The sequence below is a fragment of the Schistocerca piceifrons genome, chromosome 3, assembly GCF_021461385.2.
Source record: "Schistocerca piceifrons isolate TAMUIC-IGC-003096 chromosome 3, iqSchPice1.1, whole genome shotgun sequence".
In the NCBI taxonomy this organism is placed as follows: Eukaryota; Metazoa; Arthropoda; class Insecta; order Orthoptera; family Acrididae; genus Schistocerca; species Schistocerca piceifrons.
Genome location: NC_060140.1, coordinates 480,673,704 through 480,698,107, shown reverse-complemented (window position 1 = coordinate 480,698,107; position 24,404 = coordinate 480,673,704).

Sequence of the window (24,404 nt, the reverse complement as noted above, 5' to 3'; positions counted from 1 at the left end):
AAACTGAAAAATTTGGGTGATTCCACTTTGTTTCTCTAACACCTGTATGGACTGTGCTTTATGAAAAAACACTCTACGCAAAAATATGAGTCACAATTCTTACATTTCCATGCAGTTTGTTTGAATTTCTTGACAGCTTACTCTCGTCCAAATTCATTCTTCATTTTTTCGTAGCACACTGTACACCTGCGTCTGGCTGCGCCCATGTTCACGAGTGCACAATTTGCAGGTAAAGCGGTGGCTTTGGTGAGAGATGTCTTAGGCTCATCGGCATATTCTGTACGGAGTAGTCTCAAAGTCACTTCCTCTTTGAATTCTGTGATTGAGATCTTGTTGTTGATGTATTAGTAAATCACATGAGCATTTACCAGTGCTGACCATGTCAACAATTCAATTGCCAGCTTTCTGTACCATTTCACACCCCGCCTTAGACAATGCGAGTACAACTTCATTTTGTCGGAAAGATCTATAAAAGACTTTGACTGATTATAGTCAGTTTTTTCTTTGTGTCCTTCATGCTTTGGGCTTCTGCTTCTTCTTCTCCATGAACAGTACTCAGCATCAGAACATCCCTCTTGTCTTTCCATCTCAGTACTACTACACCTGTGGTGCTTTGCTTTGTATTCCCACTTCTTCAGTTTTGCCTGTGCAACATCTTGAGGATCCAGTTTTCTATTTGATCTTAGAGTACCAACTGAATGTTTTGATTGTTCAAGAAGCAGGTGTGCTAGATGAACACTTGTGTAAAAATTGTCTGTATATAAGATTCTGCCCTCATTTAGTAATCCACTAAGAAGGCTCATAACAACAGAAGTGGCAAGAGGAACACCAGGATTCGCATTCTTCCCACAGTAAACTTTCATATTCCAGGTGTTGCCACCCTTTAGACAAAGTTTGAACAATTTAATCCCGAATTCATGGCGCTTATTCTTTATATACTGAACGAAACTTAGTCGTCCTCGAAATGGCACAAGTGTTTCGTCAATGCATACTTCTTTCTCAGGCACAACTGCGCTTTGAAATCTCTTCAGTAATTTATCTATAAGAAGTTGAATTTTTAATAAGCGGTTGTTATCGGAAAAATGCCACAGACGCAAAAGCAGCGTAAAATGGCTGTGTGACATAACATTTTTACATTGTTGTGATAGAGCATATTTTTTTACCAATAATTTGGAATCCTCGAGTTTACATTTAGTGACATCCATAACAAAAATCCTAAAAATTGTTCAACTTCAGTTTTGCTGACATCAGTCCCACTTTTTCAGTCATGAATTAACAGTTACTGAATGACTTTCTAAGACTTGTTTTGGGTACAAATTAGTTTCTTGAGTCACATAGTCCAAAATTTCATCAGTTACAAACTATTTGAAGAAGGCTTATGGTATCTTGCCTTTGAGAGTTAGTGCAACAAAAGCATTTACACCAGAACTGGAATGAATAAATGCAAAGTTTTTCATATTCTTACCCTTTACTGGCCCCCAGACAATCTCATTAGAACTTGTTCTAAGTGTGTCATCTTCATCTTCAGAACTTTCTGATATTACACTTACTTCGACTGAACCTGAATCAACTGCAGCAGTTGTGGCACTAACACGGTTGGAGGTGCTTTGTTGCCTGGTTTTTACAGCTCTGAAGTCTGGCTCTTTGACTGAATGTGGACATAAAACTCTTCTTCCTACCTTCACTGATGTGATTCCATCATCAGAACTTCCGGTTTCGCTTCTGGTCTCCTCTGGTAAAAATTCGTCTGAGCTATCACCAAATAAAGACACAGAATCTTCATCACTTACGCCAATAACTTCATCTAAAAACTGATGTAGATGCCTTTGTTCATCTTCATAACTTCTATGAGACATTTTCTTCTGCCACAATATCACTTTGTTACGGAGCAAACAACACTGAATAAAGGCTGTAGCAACAATGCAGGAAAGCAATAATGGAACTGTACACAAATAATGCTGTGGAATGAAAAACTGACAGGTGTACAAATGTAAAATTATTAGCAACATAGAAAATGACACACTTCGTTCCTTTACGTTGGTGCAATGTGAATCATATGTAACTCACATTAAAAAAATTTAAAAAACATACTAAAATGCCATATTTTCACTTTATTTGCACTTAACATGTTTGCTTGGAGCAAAATGAAGCAGGATATTGAAAAAACTTAAGAGGCCCCAAGGGGTCAGTAATCGAACTATACCATGGCAGTCAGTGTGTTAAGAGAATAGTAGGGAAGAGCCAATGAGCAAAGAAGTGGGATGTGGAAGTCATAAGAAATGAAAAGATACCTCTTGAAGTTCTCTGAGGCTATAGATGCCACCGTCATTAGATACTGCCCTCATGTCAGTACATAGATCAGCTGAAGAGGAATGGATGTAGCAAAAAAGGGCAATCACAGAAGCTGGAAAGAAAAACATAGATGTAAAGAAGGTAACTGTGAAGAAACCATGAGTAACAAAAGAAATACTACAGTTGATCGATGAAACAAGGAATTACAAGAATGTTCACTCAAATTCAGGAGTACTGAAATACAAGTGACTTAGGAATCAAAGAAGTAGGAAGTGCAGGGAAGCTAAGACGAAATGGCTCCATGAAAAATGTGAAGAAATCGAAAAAGATATGATTGTCGGAATGACTGACTCAGCAAATAGCAAAATCAAAACAACCGTCGGTGAAAGTACTAAGATATCTGCCAATTCATTCTCGAATAGAATGCGAGAAGAATATTGCTCCTTCGTCAGTTAATTGTTCCACTTTTATGCGTACTGGATGGAGACTCGAAAAATATTCATAGGTTCTTTTCCCAAAATTCCTTCTTGAAATTTTCCAAATACGCTTCCAGGAAACACCAAGTGATTGGAATGTCGTCCAGATAAATGTTTTCAGATTTCCACAACTTTCCCTGTCAAAGAAAACAAGCCTGCAGCAACCATGTACACCAACTTCCTTAGTAAAAACTCGATGCCAGCTAAGAATCTCAACCAATATGGATTTCATACTATACCCTTTCATTGTCTCCATTCTTTTCATTTATTTTGTGAACCATTGTGTCGTGGTATCCTAAGAATAACTCGAAGCCTACCGCTATCTTCAACAAAATATTTGTAACTGAGTAGCTACATAATTCTTCACATCTTTACACCGAGGTATTTGTGTGATATAATGGACTATGGTTGTCTCATTCGTGTTGCCAAACACGTGCACAGCTTTCCATTTCTTTTCATAATTATTTAGTTGGTACGCTTCACACCAGGTTGAATTTTTGTCATTATTTGAGTGTATATTATTATACATGTTGTCACTCGTCATAAATACCTCCGTTATGAGGGAAAACCTGACACAGAGACTAATAGCTACTGGACTCAGATAATAAACCGCTTCAATATGAAATAGTTTTACTGGTTCAATCACGACCAATTTCTGGCGATTATAAGCCCATTTTCAGGTGAATAAGAACCACGAGGCCGCACTTTGGACATCAGGCTGCGGGCAGATGACAGCTACACGTGAAGCCGAGATACCATATCTCCATACCGGATATTGTTAGCCAAGGGTGTAGGGTGTACCTCAGCATCATGCACACAGGACATGAGACGCGTCCCACATGTAGACGAGCGTTGTCCTGTTGAAAAATGGACCAAGATAATGTCGCATGAGAGGTAACACCTGAGGACACAGAATTTCTGTGACACTACTGCCCCGTCAGAGTTCCCTAAGTTACTACCAGCCATGGTCTGAAGTCAATAAGGCAAGAAATAATACCGCTTTGCCTCTGCAAATCATTGGAAGAATGGGACCCATCTCCAGGTGGCCATGATACACACCGACATTGGTCATCCAAGGTACTGCAGTATCATAATTCATCACGTAAACTGTGCGATGCGATTCATCAGAAATCCATGCTTCCTGGTCATGGCAACACTCTAAATGGCCCCACCTATCGGTTCGCAGCATTTCCATGTCCTTCACAGTGATCTTCAACCAGTCAAATGTTTTGATTGCCATATTTCTGCTACTCATTGGATTGTATTACAACAGCCTTAATCTAATTTCATATTCGTTGCTACGTATGTGTACTACATTTGAAGATGACCGTGTGTGCGCAATGCGCCATCACGAATCCATGTTATTTCCATGTTAATATTTATGCCATAGCAGCTGATCGGTAGGAGCCGTGCATGCTGGTGAGTTATCAGTACTGAAAGACGACCAATAAAGTATTCCTCCTCGCACATCCTCTAACCGCGATGTGGCTGCGCTACGATGCAGCCGGTAAACTTCACTTAGCTCACGACAAAATTCAAGATCATTGATTAAAATTAGGGATCCCTTAAAATACAGGGTATCCTAGGAGGAGGGGTCAATATTCAGAGAAACGTGACACAAAAGATCATTCGGAAGAAAAATCTCTAGTAAACATGGAATCTAAAATACATTACTTAAGAGCTACGAGTTCTTCTCATCTTAGCTGTTGCGAAACACAGTTCTTCCAACGAATAATGACACATAGCTTTTAAGATGTGGATTTTAGAGCCCATGTACACCAGACAATTTTTTTTCTTGTTTTGATCCTCTCTTACCACCTCTCAAAACATGGATATAATGAGCTTGAAGTGGAAGAGATTTGTTTCATAGTATTGAAGACGAAGAAGTGGTCATAGCTCTGAAGGTATGCATTTCAGAGCCCACGAGTACTTGACTTTTTTTCCTTTCAATGAACGTTCCTGCCATATCCCTGAATACCAGGGTACCTGCACCGCGCGACAATTTCAGGGGGCGCCAAATTCATATCCTTGAAGAAAAAAATCTCGTTTCGCAGAGAGCCTAGCATACAGCGCACGTTGGTGATGTTATTCATATGATTTTGAAATGCATCCCAGTTGGTTTCTAGATATTTTTGAACACATTCTGACCTGATTTCTGAATGAATCATAATGCGTGCATAGTATACGTGATGACTTTATCACTTTGCCAGGGCAATCCCCGTCGCATCTATAAATAAAGAAAAAGCTTTTTGCAGACAAAAGAGGGCGGAGCTGTAATAGCTGAGCCGAGTAAAGCCGAATGGGTGAATGCCAATCACTGTTTATGTATATGGTTGGTAGGGTGTGCGAATGATCAGCGTTGTTGTAATTACTAGCGAAACCTGGAGAGTCAGATAACCAGAGTGGAAATAAGCGACTAACAGAAATAACATGTAACAAAGAGTACATATTATCTTCCCGGTGGATCCAAGAAAATGAATTTTTGACAGAAACTTTTCCCCAGATTGCTACACTGCTAGGGGACAGTTGTACGACCCCCGGTTGGCATCCGCTTAAGTTCTATTCTCAGAATAACGCGGAAAAGGCGTTGTACGAACACGTAATAACGTCTAACCGGAGAAAAATCGTGGGATAACTTAACCGGTGATTCTAGCAGGGTTAGTGAAATTAACCAGAGAATAAGTTTTGGCAATGTCAGGAAAAGTTTCGGAATTAGTGATGAGAAAATTGTTTGTTAGAAAGAGGAAGGAGAAGAAACGGGGACGTCTCACTAATTATATGGAAGAATATGACGATTCCAAATTTATATAAAAATTACGTGCTATTACTGTTTGATCTCTTGGTTGAAAAACTGGAGCATATAAATGAAATGTGAAACTATTCCCTAAAATAAAACTTTCTGCTTATAGTTGGCCTAATAGGCATTTGATATTGGTACTTCGTGAATTATATGCTGTTGTATTACTTATGTAAATGAGGCACATAAAAATGACCATTTGTGGGAAAACAGTCTCGCGTACTTGGCGTGTGTTACAATTGCTGCAGTATTAGAAAGGCCTGTTTCGTTTTATCTAGAAGACAGTGACAAAACAGACGTAATCAAAACCGAGAAACTAACCAGTCTTTGGTACTATTCGTATTAACAGCTTTTTCAGTATTTGACAACATTTTGTTTTTTCATGCAGCCAAAATTTGACGAAGTTCGATTAGGTAATAGATTCTTTCGCAGAGAGGTAATTACGCCGTGTAAAGCTGTAGCAAGATTAGAGAGAAAAAATGGGTGGGACCTAAGGGCTGAAGGAATGTGCACTGTCTTGCTTATCTCTTGCCTTTAGTGGTTTTATGTTTCCTATATTTAATTTCATGTCACTCAAAAGAGATGTTATTAGCTGACAGGCCATAAACAGTCCAAATTTTCTGAAGAATTCTTATTCTCCTAGTCACAAATAATAGCACTCAGTATCAATCGTGGTCTTTTTTTAAGGGGGATAGGACGTCAAACTGGCCGACAGGGAGCAGGAAAGGCACCACAGAACATTTTTATTTCCACTGCCCTGAATATAGGTTTGATGGCTTGCATTACAAAATACCCACGTCTGAATTCCACAGTGACGTGCAATAGAATAACGCTGTGCGAAGAGGCGTGAGACTTTGGCACACTTAAGAGCAAATAGTATGTCTTACATTGCCTCGAACATATATGTTTTATACATCAAACTCTCCAGAAAGATGTGCGCTCCAAAATCAACATATTTTCGAAAAAGGGATTTTTTAAAAAATGTTTGACTTCCTATCTCAAACGGTGGAGGACAGGGTCGTCACTATCAAGCTTTTTCCCCGGTTCGGAAATATCGTAGACCCGGGCTGAGTGAGCATTCCTCCTGGGACAACCTGTATTACTGCCTCAGTGAGTGCTTTTGTTTGTTAATGAGCAGAAAAACTACGTTCTTAAAGACGATCTTAACGTTCGTTGATGTTTTTTTTGGATTGAGCTGTGAGACGCTAAGTGTACATTATTATTATTAAATGCGGCTGAGAAAGCGGGGTGCACGAATACTTGATTCGGGCTGCATGCGGCCAGCGAGCCACTGGTCTAGAGTTACACTAAACGTCTTACGGTTTCGGTAACATGGATAGTGTGTTGACAATAATAAGGAATCCGAAAATCAGATATTTCAGGTGCGATAATACAGTATAGTAACGGTGTTTAGCCGGATTAATGATAGGACAACGTAGAAATTCAGTCAGAAGTCGGCGCCTGGAGACATCCGGCAGATTGCCGGCCTTGTAGCGAAGCTGGGGTGACGGCGCTCTGTGAGGCGGCGGAGGAAGCCGCGCTGTGTACGGCGGGCGGTAATGAGCGTGCATAATGCATGAGAGGCGTAAGCGGTCTCCCCCTGGGAGCGGCGGCCCGCGGCTCAGCGCCGCTGCGTGCTGCTTATCTGTCTCCGGCAGGGCGGCGCGGTGGGGCGGTGCGCAGGTTGCAAACCTTTACGGCACTTGTGCTTCATATTCAGATGTCGACTGCACGTGTTGCACTGACGACGCTGGCTGTGCAAATAGAACACTCCTGAGGAGTTCACCACAACAGGTGTTGAATACTATGCAAGAGATATGCTTCACCGCAGTAATAAAGACTGTTCCTATCAATGTTGTCGATTGACTTTTCTGAACGTATTTGGCGTCTGCAGGATTGAGTAATACGGCAACAGAAAATGCCGGCATCTACAGGTATGGAGCTTTCTACAGATTTGGTGCATTAGCTCACAGCGTTTTACTGCAAGTTTAATAAACACAACTGATACACATAAAGAGAGTGTAGCTATCAATAATATGTTCTACTTCACTATTTACAACAGTCTGCCAACGCTTGGGCAAGTTTTAGATCCCGTGACTGTAGAAATCACGTGATTTGAGGCGAACAACTCACCGAGCCACGTTCGGAGTGCGTTTTCATCCGGAAAGGAAGGTGCATGAAGGTTGTTCGATAGAGATCGGAAAAGGTGGAAATCTGAGGGCGCAAGGTCGAGCATATACGGATTTGTTCACCCCAGTAGCGTTTGGGTGCTCCTTGGTGGCACAACCGGATAGCATAGATAGGACTGGGGCAAATTTTTTTTTTTTCCTTCATTGTATATCGGGGGGCCCGAAGGGGGCGGGATGGAAGCAGCTTATCACGTTGCTCTGCAGCCTACAGACTTTTTAAACGTAAGGAGAAGTTAAGAGACAACAAAAGCAGGTGATGAAACGTGGACTTAAATTGTAAAACGGTGGAAAATTGTGGAAAGTTAAAACATAGCAAAGGGTTGGCAAAGCGAATAAAATACACAGGATGCAGACACAATTAAAAAACATGGCGACAGTCTGGTTTCTGTTCGCAAGAGATATAAAATCACACCCAGCGACAATATGATGGCCGTTCGCAACAATGCGGAAAAAACACACAACACTGAACACTCACTGTAAACACTGCACTAAAATGCCGGCACAAAGAGGACACACCATAGCCTAGGGCAGAGTGGAGGGGGGGGGGGCGGACCTGTACAGAGGAGGGGGAAAGCAGGGAGGGAGGAGAGGGAAAACGAAAGGGGAGGGGGGAATCAAACGAGGGAGAGGACTCATAACGGGGGGGGGGGGGCAATTGTCGTGCCACTAGTTTATGTAGGGAATGTATGAGGTATAACCCACGAGTGTGTTTTGGGATTTTATGAAAATGTTCTTCCGCTCACCATTAAACTTTTTTCCATGTGGTAGAAGGGTCTAAGTTGTTGTTTGAAGGCTTCTATTTGAGCAGTCATGGCCCATGAATAGCACTTGGCTGTAATTCGATAGGCGGGTGGCTGCCGCCGATGTGGTTGCCGTTGGCTTTAACAGATAGCGCCTAAGACGTTTGCGTACGCGAGCTGATCACAGGGTTTTACTTTATGACAGATAATGTTGATTATATTTAATGTGGTGGTATTCTTCTAGAGATTTGAGAGGTTGAAAGTTTATTCAAGAAGGAACTCCAACGCTCTTATTATTTATTTTACATTGACATATGGTTTGAGTTGTGCTTAGTGCCACTTCTGGCTATATGTATAGTATGGCAATGTAAAAAATTTTGGAGTTTTTTTTTAATTTAAAAATATCCGTTAGTGTTAACGTGTACGGAAGTACTATTCCGGTTGCTAGTCGTAATTACACCCTGTTAGATGTTATATGCTGAGTATATTATTATTAAATTACATGTGGACGCATGGAGCACACGACCATGAAGCGCCCCCTACCGAGGGCTCTTCGCTGCTAATTGACTTGTTTTGCGTCGGTATACGCTCTGCTTCAAGACTGCTTGTCGCAGTTATAGTCGTATGTTATTCGACACTTCGGGCTGTCAAGGCTGTACCCCAGGTTGGTTAGGAAGGAAGTTTGCGGTATGTAACTCATATGACCAGATCTCATTTTCTGTAACGTTGAGACGTGTTGAGTGTGCTGTTCACTCATGTTTTGTACTTTTTTGTAACAGATGTCTGAAGATGCGTGCAATCCCGAAGCGCGTAACATGTTCTAATAAGAGTCAATGGAACATCTCATGACTTTATTCCGATTGTACAGCATTGGTTGCCAATTATCAGGTGAATAAGGCAGGTGTAGAACGACTTCCCTGTCCAACTTCTGTCAGTCTAGCAGAATGCTACCGGGCGACATCGTGGAGTAGCACGTATCACTCGATACACTCTTCCTGGTCGTTGTTTTGGATTGCATCTGCAAGACGTCTCAGTTGTTGACAATAAATGTCAAATGGTTCAACTGGGTCTGAGCACTATGCGACTTAACTTCTGAGGTCATCAGTCTCCTAGAACTTAGAACTAATTAAACCTAACTAACCTAAGGACAGCACACACATACATGCCCGAGGTAGGATTCGAACCTGTAACGGAAGGGGTTGTTAGGCTCCAGACTGTAGCGCCTAGAACCGCACGGCCACTCAGGCCGCCAATAAATGTCAGCAGTGATGATTACACCTCGAGGAAAGCAACTCCTAATATACACTCCTGGAAATTGAAATAAGAACACCGTGAATTCATTGTCCCAGGAAGGGCAACTTTATTGACACATTCCTGGGGTCAGATACATCACATGATCACACTGACAGAACCACAGGCACATAGACACAGGCAACAGAGCATGCACAATGTCGGGACTAGTACAGTGTATATCCACCTTTCGCAGCAATGCAGGCGGCTATTCTCCCATGGAGACGATCGTAGAGATGCTGGATGTAGTCCTGTGGAACGGCTTGCCATGCCATTTCCACCTGGCGCCTCAGTTGGACCAGCGTTCGTGCTGGACGTGCAGACTGCGTGAGACGACGCTTCATCCAGTCCCAAACATGCTCAATGGGGGACAGATCCGGAGATCTTGCTGGCCAGGGTAGTTGACTTACACCTTCTAGAGCACGTTGGGTGGCACAGGATACATGCGGACGTGCATTGTCCTGTTGGAACAGCAAGTTCCCTTGCCGGTCTAGGAATGGTAGAACGATGGGTTCGATGACGGTTTGGATGTACCGTGCACTATTCAGTGTCCCCTCGCCGATCACCAGTGGTGTACGGCCAGTGTAGGAGATCGCCCCCCACACCATGATGCCGGGTGCTGGCCCTGTGTGCCTCGGTCGTATGCAGTCCTGATTGTGGCGCTCACCTGCACGGCGCCAAACACGCATACGAACATCATTGGCACCAAGGCAGAAGCGACTCTCATCGCTGAAGACGACACGTCTCCATTCGTCCCTCCATTCACGCCTGTCGCGACACCACTGGAGGCGGGCTGCACGATGTTGGGGCGTGAGCGGAAGACGGCCTAACGGTGTGCGGGACCGTAGCCCAGCTTCATGGATACGGTTGCGAATGGTCCTCGCCGATACCCCAGGAGCAACAGTGTCCCTAATTTGCTGGGAAGTGGCGGTGCGGTCCCCTACGGCACTGCGTAGGATCCTACGGTCTTGGCGTGCATCCGTGCGTCGCTGCGGTCCGGTCCCAGGTCGACGGGCACGTGCACCTTCCGCCGACCACTGGCGACAACATCGATGTACTGTGGAGACCTCACGCCCCACGTGTTGAGCAATTCGGCGGTACGTCCACCCGGCCTCCCGCATGCCCACTATACGCCCTCTCTCAAAGTCCGCCAACTGCACATACGGTTCACGTCCACGCTGTCGCGGCATGCTACCGGTGTTAAAGACTGCGATGGAGCTCCGTATGCCACGGAAAACTGGCTGACACGGACGGCGGCGGTGCACAAATGCTGCGCAGCTAGCGCCATTCGACGGCCAACACCGCGGTTCCTGGTGTGTCCGCTGTGCCGTGCGTGTGATCATTGCTTGTACAGCCCTCTCGCAGTGTCCGGAGCAAGTATGGTGGGTCTGACACACCGGTGTCAATGTGTTCTTTTTTCCATTTCCAGGAGTGTACAACACCGTTGCTGCTCGGCCAGATGCATAACATTTTTTTGTGGAAGCGTACACATCTTTGTACAGGGAGTTGCTGCTTTGTTTAGGCTCAACGGTTCCTTTCTTTACCTTATGTCAGCATTAATATACCATTTCTCGTCAGCAGTAACGATACAGGTTAGGAATGGTCGGTATTTTTCACTAGCCGATTGACAGGTAGAGTTGCACATACGGCCACCAGCTGATTCACTTAATTTCTAAGAATAATGAAATTTATCTAATTTTGTCTTAGAGCTTGTAGTACCCACTCACCCGATTTCTAAACCGTTCCCATTAGAAGCAAATGTCGTACGATGGTGAAATGATCACAGTTCATGACATTTCCCACTTTTCGAGCACACTGACGTGGATCTGTGGATTAATGCGTTTAAACGATCTTCATCAATCCCCGAAGGTCTTCCTAATCGTGAAGAATCAGTAATGTCAAAACGATCCTCCTTAAAACAAGAAAATCATTTTCTGGGGGAATTATTCCAATACTCAGTGCAAGTGTTTCTGGCTGCCTCCGCTGCTCTCACCCCTCTACTGAACTCTCCAGAAGAATTTGCCGGAAATGTTCCGATTTCTCCACTTGGCACTTCATTTTCTAGCATTCACAGGTCCACTCACTACCTCCGAATGACAAAACGACAATATGAGAACTGAACTATCAACAGTGAACTACAAATAAAAAAAGAAAATCGATAAATAGACCCAGAGAAACCGGAATACCAAAACGCGAAACAAAACGCTACGAACCTATTCCCCCACCGAAACATCACTACTTCAACAGTGTAAGACAATCGGATCAATACGCAATTTTTCGGAGTGAGAGCGGTCAGCACGGGAATATCTGACAAGAGCAAAAAATTTTTAACGTTTATAACTGGTAAATTACAGCACTTATTGTTTTTCTGATGGAGCGTTAAATTTTTTCTGTGATAATTGAAACGGCCTCCATGCCATGAAATGTTGGATACTAAGAAACTAACATCGCCGCAAACCACTATCTGCCGTCAAGAGAAAAGATCATAATTCTTTGTATAAAATGCAGACAAACTCGTAACTCAGATATGGTTCGTGTGTTTATTCCTAAATATTTACTATTAAAATACACCGTTGTGCAAAACTTAAGGACGAAAGTAACTTTCTACAACGCGTCTTTGGCAAGAAAAATAGCTCGAAAAAACTGCTACAGTATAGTACAGAAGATAACTGAATAAATACACAATGACGCGAACGGAAATGACTTTTTATTCAAAGACAATTATTGCACTAAAGTCAGGGTGATTCATGTTGATCCCGTGGACATTACTAAAAGTAGGACATGGTCCTTAATGGGTTGTGTGATCACCATAGACGCCAACGCATGCTCTGCTGCGTGCTCCCACGCCGGGTTCAAATGGCTTCAAGCACTACGGGACTTAACATCTGAGGTCATCAGTCCCCTAGACTTAGAACTACTTAAACCTAACTAACCTAAGGACATCACACACATCCACGCCCGAGGCAGGATTCGAACCTGCGACCGTAGCGGTCGCGCGTTTCCAGACTGAAGCGCCTAGAACCGCTCGGCCACTCCGGCCGGCCCAAAACCGGGATTAAGGTTGGTGAGAAGTTCTTGTTGGTTGGCTTTCCATTTCTCCAGCATCGTTGTTTACGACTGCTGGATGGTCGCTAGTGCCTGTGCTCGTGCTGCAGGCCGTCTTCCTAAAGCATCCCATATGTGCTCGATAGGATTTAAGTCGAGGGAACTGCGCAAGCGGAAGAGCTCTTTGAACGAGAGGATATTCGGCGAATGGAATGTTTTAAATCACCCGAGCATGTGTAGGATGCGTTGGGGAGACGCACTGGAGCACGTCCTCATGTACACACTCATCAACGACTACTCAGCAGTTGTCAGTATTGCTAGTGGTGGAACGCAACGCCCTAAACTCCTTATCTGGTGCAGCGACAGCCGATTGATCAGTCCATCGGTTTTTTTTTTTTGTTTTTTGTTTTTTTCAGTCAGTTCTTTTTTTCAGTAGAATGAAACAACGGGATGAATGTCGCCTCTGCGTCCATGTCAGCTGTATGAATGTTTTCCATCACAAACCTGGTTTGAGTGGTTTTACTCAGTGTGAGACAACCAACTGACACAAGTCTCTGGCCTCTGTAGGTTGCTGCCGTTACACGTATGTTTACACTCAGCCTCTCGGTTTGGATGATTTTATTTCCATACTTTTTCAGCCTTTCCACACTCATGCTTATAAATTAAGGATAATGCTGATACATGGTGAAACAACGCTCTGGTGGGCGGTTTGCGGGTTTAAATCACCTCGGGGTATGACCATCCGGCGCATTTGACCTGCGGTCGTCGCACGGTGGCGCTGGGAGCAGTCCACATACACAGAGGTGTGTTGGTGCATGTCAGAGTACGACGCAGCGAGTAAGTGTGCAGACGTTTTCAGACGTGCTAATGGTGACTGTGTGTTGAAGATGGCTCAAAGAACACATATTGGTGACGTTATGAGGGGTAGAACACTAGGGCGACTGGAGGCTGGTCAAACGCAGCAGGTCGTTGCATGGGCCCAGCGTGTGCCACAAAGTGTGATCTCAAGATTATGGCAACGATTCCAGCAGACAGGAAACGGGTCCAAACGCTACAGTACGGGACGTCCACACTGTACAACACCACAAGAAGACCGATATCTCACCATTAGTGCCCGCAGACGGCCACGGAGTACTGCAGGTAGCCTTGCTCGGGACCATAGCGCAGCCACTGGATCAGTTGCCTCGAGACACACAATCTACAGACGACTGAACAGACATGGTTTATTCGCCCAGAGATCTGCAAGGTGCACTCCACTAACCCCTGGTCACGGGGCAGCCCGTAAAGCCTGGTGTCAAGAACAAAGTACATGGTCACTGGAACAGTGGTCCAAGGTTATCTTGACGGACGAGTCGAGGTATAGTCTGAACAGTGATTCTCGCCGGGTTTTCATCTGGCGTGAACCAGCAACCAGGTACCAACCCCTTAATGTCCTTGAAAGGGACCTGTGTGGAGGTCGCGTGGTTTGATGGTGTGGGGTGGAATTACGATTAGTGAACGTTCACCCCTGCATGTCTTTGACAGAGCAACTGTAACAGGTCAAGTGTATCAGGACGTCATTTCGCACCGGTATGTCCGCCTTTTCAGGGGTGCACTCGGTCTCACCTTCCTCCTGATAAATGATAACACACGGCCCCACCGAGCTCCCACCATGGAGGAGCACCTTCGAAGAGAAGATATCAAACGAATGCAGTTGCCGGCCTGTTCTCCAGACCTACACCCCATCGAGCATGTCTGGGATGCTCTCGGTCGATGTGTCGCTGCCCTTGTTCAAACCCCTAGGACACTTCAGGAGCTCCGACAGGCACCGGTGCAAGAATGGGAGGCTATATCCTAGCAGCTGCCTTACCACCTGATCCAAAGTATGCCAACCCGTTGTGCGGCCTGTGTATGTGTGCATGGTGATGATATCCCATATCGATGTCCGGCTACATGTGCAGGAAACAGTGGCATTTTGTAGCACATGTGTCTCGGGACGGTTTTCTCAACTTGGCACCAATACCGTGGACTTACAGATCTGTGTCGTGCGTGTTCCCTATGTGCCTACGCTATTAGCACCAGTTTTGTGCAGTTTCACGTTGTGTAATACCACGTTCTGCAATTATCCTTAATTTATGAGCATGAGTGTAGTTATAGAGGAATTATTACAAGTTGACAACTTATTTAGAGACAAATAAAGTATCTTTTTCCAAGAACATATGAATAAGAAGCATATTTCTAAAAGTATAGTGTTTCCAAAATGTATATTTTTACTTAAATACGAATTTTCGTACTTGTGACATAAATATCATTTTTTGATTGGTTTTAAAAGTTCAGTATCTTGTGGTGCTCTGTAAATTTATGTACACATAAATAATCAGTTTTTAACGCGTTTTTGTTAGGTCGCTTTCTTATCAGTTGTTCGGCACAAATTTTGCAACTGAATTTAAACAAACTTTCCGATAAGCTAAAGACCTGAAACTTTTAACTTAGCTCACAACTGGATGATAGCGCAATATTAACTCGATTTCTTTTCTGGTATATTGCGGAGAGTACTTGGTGTGTCACTGCTATTTACCTGTGTTCCTGTTCCAGTGGCGATTGCTACGCAGTTAACCTTTTCGCTGTTACACCCAAGCTCTTTGCGCTCTGTGCTGAGGCTGCTTCTGTTGTGGCAGTAGTGCTCGCCAAATACTGGTGCCTGTGCTGAGGGACGGCGTTCCAAACGATTTTTTTTTTCTTTTTTTTTTGGTCATCAGTCTACTGACTGCTTTGATGCGGCCCGCCACGAATTCCTTTCCTGTGCTAACCTCTTCATCTCAGAGTAGGACTTGCAACCTACGTCCTCAATTATTTGCTTGACGTATTCCAATCTCTGTCTTCCTCTACAGTTTTTGCCCTCTACAGCTCCCTCTAGTACCATGGAAGTCATTCCCTCATGTCTTAACAGATGTCCTATCTTCCTGCCCCTTCTCCTTATCAGTGTTTTCCACATATTCCTTTCCTCTCCGATTCTGCGTAGAAGCTCCTCATTCCTTACCTTATCAGTCCACCTAATTTTCAACATTCGTCTATAGCACCACATCTCAAATGCTTCGATTCTCTTCTGTTCCGGTTTTCCCACAGTCCATATTTCACTACCATACAATGCTGTACTCCAGACGTACATCCTCAGAAATTTCTGCTTCAAATTAAGGACGGTATTTGATATTAGTAGACTTTTCTTGGCCAGAAATACGATAAGAAGTTCTTATCATTCGATTTTTCGAAAACTATTAGCTGCAAAAATTTGATTTTGTACAGCTCACAGTCTCCCACCTTCACTCGATGAAGAACTGAATATCTTTTCGCTATCCGTCATTCTTACTGACTGCATCAGATTAAGTAGAAAATTGCGCGAAATTTTAAAGAGTTCGCAAAGGTAAAAACTCATTGCGTGAACTTCGTGTGTGGTTGATTTTAGCTCACACATTTCAGATAGTGAAATGTAGATAAGGTATCGAAATATCATTTAAAATTAGGAGCAGAACGATATCTCATTTCGTTCCTGCTTTATCGGGTTTTATATCAGACGGACGGTCGGGCTATACGTGCCCATTCACGTCCTTGTGCATCGTGAACCGTGTAGTCATATCAACAGTCATACCTCACGAACGATTCAACACATAGAAACGAGATTTTATGCAAATGACCTCACGCAGTGAGGCGCATATGTTGATCATAAATACTCAGAACGTTTTTATTCACCGAGATACAGAAGTAATTCATCCGCAGCAGTGAGAGGTCAAGGGCAGAGCACGCATTCATACATCCATAGAACTGTAGGAAAATTCAAGTGGCGCACGTATCCACTTCCACAACAATTGGGGAACGGTGGAGCTGGGTGTCTATACACGCCCACTGCAGCGAAAGGATTAAGAACAATTGCTGCTAACATTCTGCGTGAGCTCGATTGTCTGTAATTTTTACATTCGCGGTCTTTTCGTGAGTTATACTTAGGAGAAAGCAATATTTTGGTTGACTCAGAGTTGAAGAGAAATTAAAATACACCAGAAATTTACCACATGTTTCAGTTGTTATCTTATCAAAATGTTTGAAATCAATTAAAAAATTCACGCACACAAGACTAAAAAGCAGAAAATAAGTATTTAAATAAAAAGTTTTTTTTAATATAACACGTTTTTAAAACGGAATAAAGAATATTAAATAGTCTGTCTTATCCCCATACAGATTCATAACGCTATACAGATAGATCTGAAAATTTGTGCTTATGTATTTTCAATAGCTTTAACAATACCTGTAAAACTGTAAATCTAAAACATTTAGTGCATGTAATGGATAATAGCAAGGAGTGTAGACAGTAGCTACTGTTGAGAAAAACCACAGTTCATATCATTTGCAGTCAAATAAAATTGTTAGCGAATTAAGTCAACTATTCATTCATCAGTTACCTATTGCACGCGTCCCACGATTTTCGTTTTAAATGTTACAGATATGTAGCTATTAAAAATTCATAAATACAAATTTTTGGGACTACATTCGGGGTATTAGGAATCCGTATGGGGCTCGGAGAAATTATTGAATACCTGTAGTCCGTTTAAAAACGTGTCCTGTTAAAAAGTTTTTTACTTAGATAATTATTTTTAGTTTAAGTTTATTGAAGCGCTATCTCTCTCTGCCTGCCGGTTAGCACACGTCATCCATAATTATTTTTCGGTAAATGCTGATTTCATATGATTTCTCTCATCATATATGTTACTCTGATTCATATATACACATATTTATGTAACAGTTAAGAATTCTTTGTTTTCATCAGGCTCATTGATACATATGAATCACTTGCAATGTCTCCATTTAAGCGGTACAAACGTAACAAAATACATTTCTAAATTTCAAAGTTTGCAGCTTCTCTCAACAATCAAAACACAATAATCGTAATGATACAACCCAATTAGATGGGTAGATCACATAACTAATGAGGAAGTATTGAATAGGATTGGGGAGAAGAGAAGTTTGTGGCACAACTTAACTAGAAGAAGGGATCGGTTGGTAGGACATGTTCTGAGGCATCAAGGGATCACCAATTTAGTATTGGAGGGCAGCGTGGAGGGTAAAAATCGTACAGGGAGACCAAGAGATGAATACACTAAGCAGATTCAGAAGGATGTAGGTTGCGGTAGGTACTGGGAGATGAAGAAGCTTGCACGGGGTAGAGTAGCATGGAGAGCTGCATCAAACCAGTCTCAGGACTGAAGACCGCAACAACAACAACAACCCAAATTTACCTCTAAACAATGGCCGGGGAGAGCGGTATGCTGACCACGTGCCCCTCCATATCCGCATTCAGTGACGTGTATCGATGAGGATGACAAGGCGGTCGGTTGGTACCGTTGGGCCTTCCGAGGCCTGCCCGTACAGTTTATTCTTCGTACGCTTTTGGCCAGAGATTCTGCCAAGACATCCGAAGAGTAACAGGTTTAACATTATTACATTATTCCAGTCTGAACAGTCTGAATTGATAAGCTCCTGAAGAAAACAAGCTCTGTTAATACAATTAAAAGTTTGAATTACTCCCTTATCCATTGGCTGAATCAGGGAAGTAACTTCTACTTGAAGATATCTACGTGGCGAACATCTTCCCTGAGATACATTCAGACAATGGAGGGTGGGCTGTATAGTTGTTGTACCTGGCAGAATTCACGCAAATCAAGTGTGTTTTTTTCTATTGCCTCTCACAGAACTTGCGAAAGGATGGACAAAAGACTCCTTAAACAATTCTGAAATCGTATTTATACACTAATCCCCCGGTTCTTGGTAGAATAGTCTACACATTATGAATGAAAACACACAAAAGGGATGTAAAATACTACAGTATCATAAAATATTACACCAGTGTTATGAGCGTTTTCATTCATAATTGTGAAGTCATCAATGCACTGGAATGAGCTCCATAAATTACAGGAAAAATTAAAACGTCTTTAAAAGCTCTTGGGTTTTAGAATTTGTTAGTAACTTAAGAAGCCAATATTACCTGAAGCAGATGAACACACTGAATCTGTCAATCTTTATTTTTATATGCTTGGTGCAATTTTCATCTTTACCTCACGAAGTTGAACTAGCCAAACAACACCAATGTAGGCCCGTTTCATCTGCATTGTAGATTTATCAGTTAAGTATTGGTGTTTAACCAAATAACAAAAAATTCTTTTGAATTCTTCAGTTGCAATTGAATCTGCCGATTATAACACCGTATGCAAGTCAAGCTTTGGTATGACCAACGGAAAGGAAACTCACGTTCAGGTTCTGATAACCTCAAATTATGACTGAACTGTTTACCTGCTTTCAAAATATTTGCCCAGTTATAGCTCATCCTTTAAACCTTTAGGCATATAACCATTTGTACAATTTTTCATTCAGCTGTATAGTTTTGACTTTTTCAAATTTTTTCGTGATTCAATGTCCTTAAGGGCAAATTTCTGAGACATAATTTTTAAGTTAGCCTTTACTTTTTTAAAACATCGTATATTTGTTCAAGACCCTTTTTATATTCTTCAATAAACGTATTCCTATTTTCACCTTTCTCAGTCCGCTTAACTGTGTCAAGCTTTTGCTGTATCGTAAGCGTAACATGTTAACGATCCACTTCCACGTTGTTTTGAGAGGTGCTTGGTTGAGAAAACATTCCCAAAACAATACACAGCACTACAGCAGTACTCATGACTACACTTTAAACACCACTTTTTAATCACTGCAGACAATTGGTGTACGACAGAAGCTGGTAGGTGACTGAAACTATTGTTGGCGCTACATGTATCGAACTCTTGGCCACTGCCGAGCGCGACCGAATTCCGTCCAACGCGTCAGAAATCGTTATCGTTACAGCGGAAAGTGCTATAACAAGTATCTATGAAAAGGCCGCGGTCAGAATCGTGGTTTAGGGGGGACGGGGTCTTGGACCTCGGTTAATGTTTGGCCTAAGAACGTGGTGTAAAAAGGTTTTGCTTTAGCCCTGACCAGTGGCCATTTGTATGGCCATTCGAACTCTGTCCTAATATAGCCATGTTACAGTGTATTAGCCAAGGTTTTAACGACGAACCGGCGCTGGCACTCAAGCAAATTATGCAAATCGATTAATTCCTTTTGCAAATGATTTTAGATTGACTGAAATTAATGCTCGGCTAATGGCACCATTTGTTTGAGCAGCGCTTGGATTTTACTTGCAAAGAAAACGTCACCTTTCAATGACTCCGGACCGGAGAGCGACTGATGGTTCATGTTTGGTCCACTGGTGCATCGACCTTGGTCTAAGACAACTTTTAACAGTTTGAAAAAATTCTGCTTCGCCTGGATTTACCGTGCAAAAACTCGTTTAGTTGGAAGGTTTTTGAAGCGCGACACTTCTGTACTTTAAACTTGTATGAATCGGTTACATCTTTGCACCAATTTATCGCTAAAAATCGGAAATAAATTTCTTCGTCCCGTAATCTTTATCCATTATCGAAATACGATGTTTTAAAGTCCGGCAAACTGTAGTACGTAAAATACGTGCTTATGTGAATTGAAACAGCGAAAACGGTTTAAAGTGAATCAAATAAATAAAATAATTCTTACGTGTTTCACGCGAATTTCACATGCTGCGACGGCTTAATGTTTTACAGATGATAATATAAATACGTTCTTACGATAATTATAAGAAGAGTTCGCAAAAATCTTTCATCATTAGTGTTTTAGATGCGAAAAATCACACGTTTGCACATGAAACTTTGTTTCGTGGAACTGTTTTGTATTTCTAGCGCTGGATTTGGATACAATTTTAAAAAAACTGCTTATTACAGTTGATTACCGTTTCCTTGTTTATACGTTAAAGATTTTTTTCGCCAGTGAGCGGCAAACATCGAATATCGTTTGTACTGCAAAACAATGCATGTACCAAACCAGAATTTTGTCTAGCCCAAACTTGGAAGGTAGGAGACAAGGTACTGGCAGAAGTAAAGCTGTGAGGACCGGACGTGAGTCGTGCGTGGGTAGCTCAGATGGTAGAGCACTTGCCCGCGAAAGGCAAAGGTCCCGAGTTCGAATCTCAGTCCGGCACATAGTTTTAATCTGCCACAAAGTTTCATATTCATACTTAATTCGGAGAGGTTGTTGCGACATTTCATTAAAAAATTATTCACGATCGTTTTTCCAGCGGCGGTTTCTTGATTTTCAATTTTTATTGTGCATACCTTAAACAAACAATGACCAGAATTTCAAGATAAGAAATAATAACAAGAGGTGTGCTTTTCAGTATTTTATTATTTGTTGCGCGAATCGTTCAGCTTGTTATAAATAAGCTTTTAAATAAGTTTCTCTATGCAATATGGTTGTATCGTAAGTTTGTCTACGTCATATAAACTATTTACAAACTTCGCACGATATTTAATAATTCGTTCGGTATCGTTTTTATGTTTGCTGTTCCTTGTCCTCTATTATTTATGGCTATTTTTCATATGTTTGCCTCTACAGTCCAGTGCGAACATGAATAAAATGTGTTGAAATTGGAAACAAAAATTAAATAAAAACTAACTAAAAAATCAAATGAAATTTTAAAAAGCATAAATTAAGCAACAAAAATATGAAAAAAATCATCAAAATTATTCAGTGTCTTTGAAGCTATCGGATAAGTCGATAAACTGCTTCCCTTCTTTTACATCCCTAAATCTACCCAGGACATATTCGCATTTTTTGTGCTATGATGGGAGAATTTATCGTTCTAGTACTCAGTTTGTATGAAGAGATGCCGGATTATTGAACGTGATGCACTGCGATGTTGGATTGACGTGCTTTTACTATGTATAGTTCCATTAAAATGTCGATTTAATAATTCTGCAGCTTTAAACATAGAAACTCTTTTGCGAGAGGGTGTTCAGCGGAACAAATGTGTTCAAAAAACGTCATTTTAATCCATGAAGAGCTAATGAATATTATGTTTTTTTCCCTTCCAAATCAATTTCAATCACATGATCATCTCCAGTCGAGCAGTACATACTTTCCGGTTCTCCTAAGTTATACGTATTATTTGTATATGTTTATAAATGTATTCTGTGTTTGTACTTGTCGACTGAACATGATCGTGTGTTTCAAATCGATTTACACAAATAATGTGATTAATACAGCACCTTTAGGAAGAATACAATGACTTTTCTTAAAATGCATTTATTCTTCCCTGTGCCCCGAAACTCGCTCTTTTTCATGACGTCTGGTATTCAACTCCCCATCTACCGTACTTTCATATATTGAACAAAAGGTTTCCTACCATTTCTCAGCACTGCACAATCCTCCATCGTATTTTTCTACCCTCCACCTCTCTCCCCTATTCTCCATTCAACTCATTTCTCTGTATGCTATATTTTCTCCTGTAAATCATATGAGTGTGGCTCGGTGGTTCAGTGGTGCAGTGGTGCCGGCGTAGAAGCTCACCGCGACCAGTCAAAGGGTTAGCCGCCGACTGTGCTTTTTTCTTGAAAAAAAAAGGAACTGAGTGAAGGTTTCATCGATACTCGATAGACTTTGAGAGACATTACGCGATTGCCGCCGACCTCCCTAAAGAAGAAAGACAACGATGAAACAGACAGAGGGAAAAAGTGGCAAACTGCCAGACTCCAAATCCAAAGGTAACGGTCAACCCTGGGATCCTTCATCAGTTACTTATCACTTCTTTCATCGCTAACAATGTTTGTTGATGTGAAAAATGTCGATTTGCACAATGGTTCGAAATCCACGGTAAATTGTACGTCCTCCTAAAACTGCCTATATTTGCTTAATATACGGCGTGTTCAGAAAGTCTCTCCGCAGTGCCGTATGAATGTTAGCCGCGGGTGCCGTATGCCTCAGTGAATATACCGAAATGAAACTCAGTGAAATATAAGTTATTAATTTATTAAATATTCATTTTTACTTACAAATTTTCAAATTAAATGTTGAAAGTGTCTCCCCCCCCCCCCCCCCTGTTGTTGAATACACAATTCAATTCGTCTAATCATGTTTCCAAAAACATCAGCAAGCAGTGACATTGAAACGCGAGCTGTATGCGCTGTTGCACCATCTTGTTGAAAATAACCGTTCAGTATTTCATTTAACACAACTTCTCCTATAAATGGGTACAGAATATCACTGTACTATCGTCGTGAGTCTACTGTTTCGTTGAAAAATATGGGACCCACAATCCGACGACTAGAAATTGCAATCCAAACTCCTATTTTCACAACGAAATTTTTGAACCATTGACAATAATGCAGTCTCTTGCCGTGATCAGTATTTTTCAATTCTTGCACGACTGTCACTTTGTATGGGAAAAGTTCTAATTTTTTCCTTACAGCTGTGTGGGCCGTTCCGACACTAACGTCGATTTCCTGGGAGAGTTTTCCTACTGACTTGTTCGGACTCATGGCCATTTTATCGGAAATAACGAGTAGTTTATCCTCAGACAAAACGCTAGGACGATCACTTCTCGGTGCATCTGTCACAGAACCAGTACTTCGAAATGTGTTAATCAAATCTCGCACACTATCGCGATGTGGGAGTGTTGTCTCCGGGAAAACTGAATTAAATGTTTGACGAACTGAAACCGTGTATTTACCTGCAGCTTTGAACACTTGTCCGACTAAAAACACACGTTCTTCAATGGTTAGCATTTTAAGAGTGACAAAAACGAAACAAACGAACAAAGGAACTAAACTTAAACGTTCATTTCAACACGTAACGACACACACCAAGGATACTACTGACGCCGGCTGAGATAAACGAAACAGTGGAATGTCGGGAAAGTCCACTTGAAGGGAAGTAACCCAGGCAGGCGAACAATCATACGGCAAGCGCCGCTAACAAACATACGGCAGTGCGGAGAGACTTTTTGAACACCCCGTATATCGTAGGAAGGAGACCACCACCTCCAACAGACCGTGCCTCGTAAAACACTGTGCTTTTCAAAACAGTGTTCGGATTGATGGCTGCTTCTTATTTACTCATTCCCATCCTCTTCTTTGAGCTATGAGTTTGAATTTATCTGGTAAATCCTTTCTGCTCTGGCATTACCATGAGCCATTTTTGTTTCTGTGGTAACAGAAAACCGTCAATAACAAAACTTTCTTTATAACAGAACGCCCACTGTAGGAGTGACTGGATTATATGGTAACAGGATACCCATAGCAACGTGACAGAATTTTGTGGTCAGATACACTCCTGGAAATGGAAAAAAGAACACATTGACACCGGTGTGTCAGACCCACCATACTTGCTCCGGACACTGCGAGAGGGCTGTACAAGCAATGATCACACGCACGGCACAGCGGACACACCAGGAACCGCGATGTTGGCCGTCGAATGGCGCAAGCTGCGCAGCATTTGTGCACCGCCGCCGTCAGTGTCAGCCAGTTTGCCGTGGCATACGGAGCTCCATCGCAGTCTTTAACACTGGTAGCATGCCGCGACAGCGTGGACGTGAACCGTATGTGCAGTTGACGGACTTTGAGCGAGGGCGTTTAGTGGGCATGCGGGAGGCCGGGTGGACGTACCGCCGAATTGCTCAACACGTGGGGCGTGAGGTCTCCACAGTACA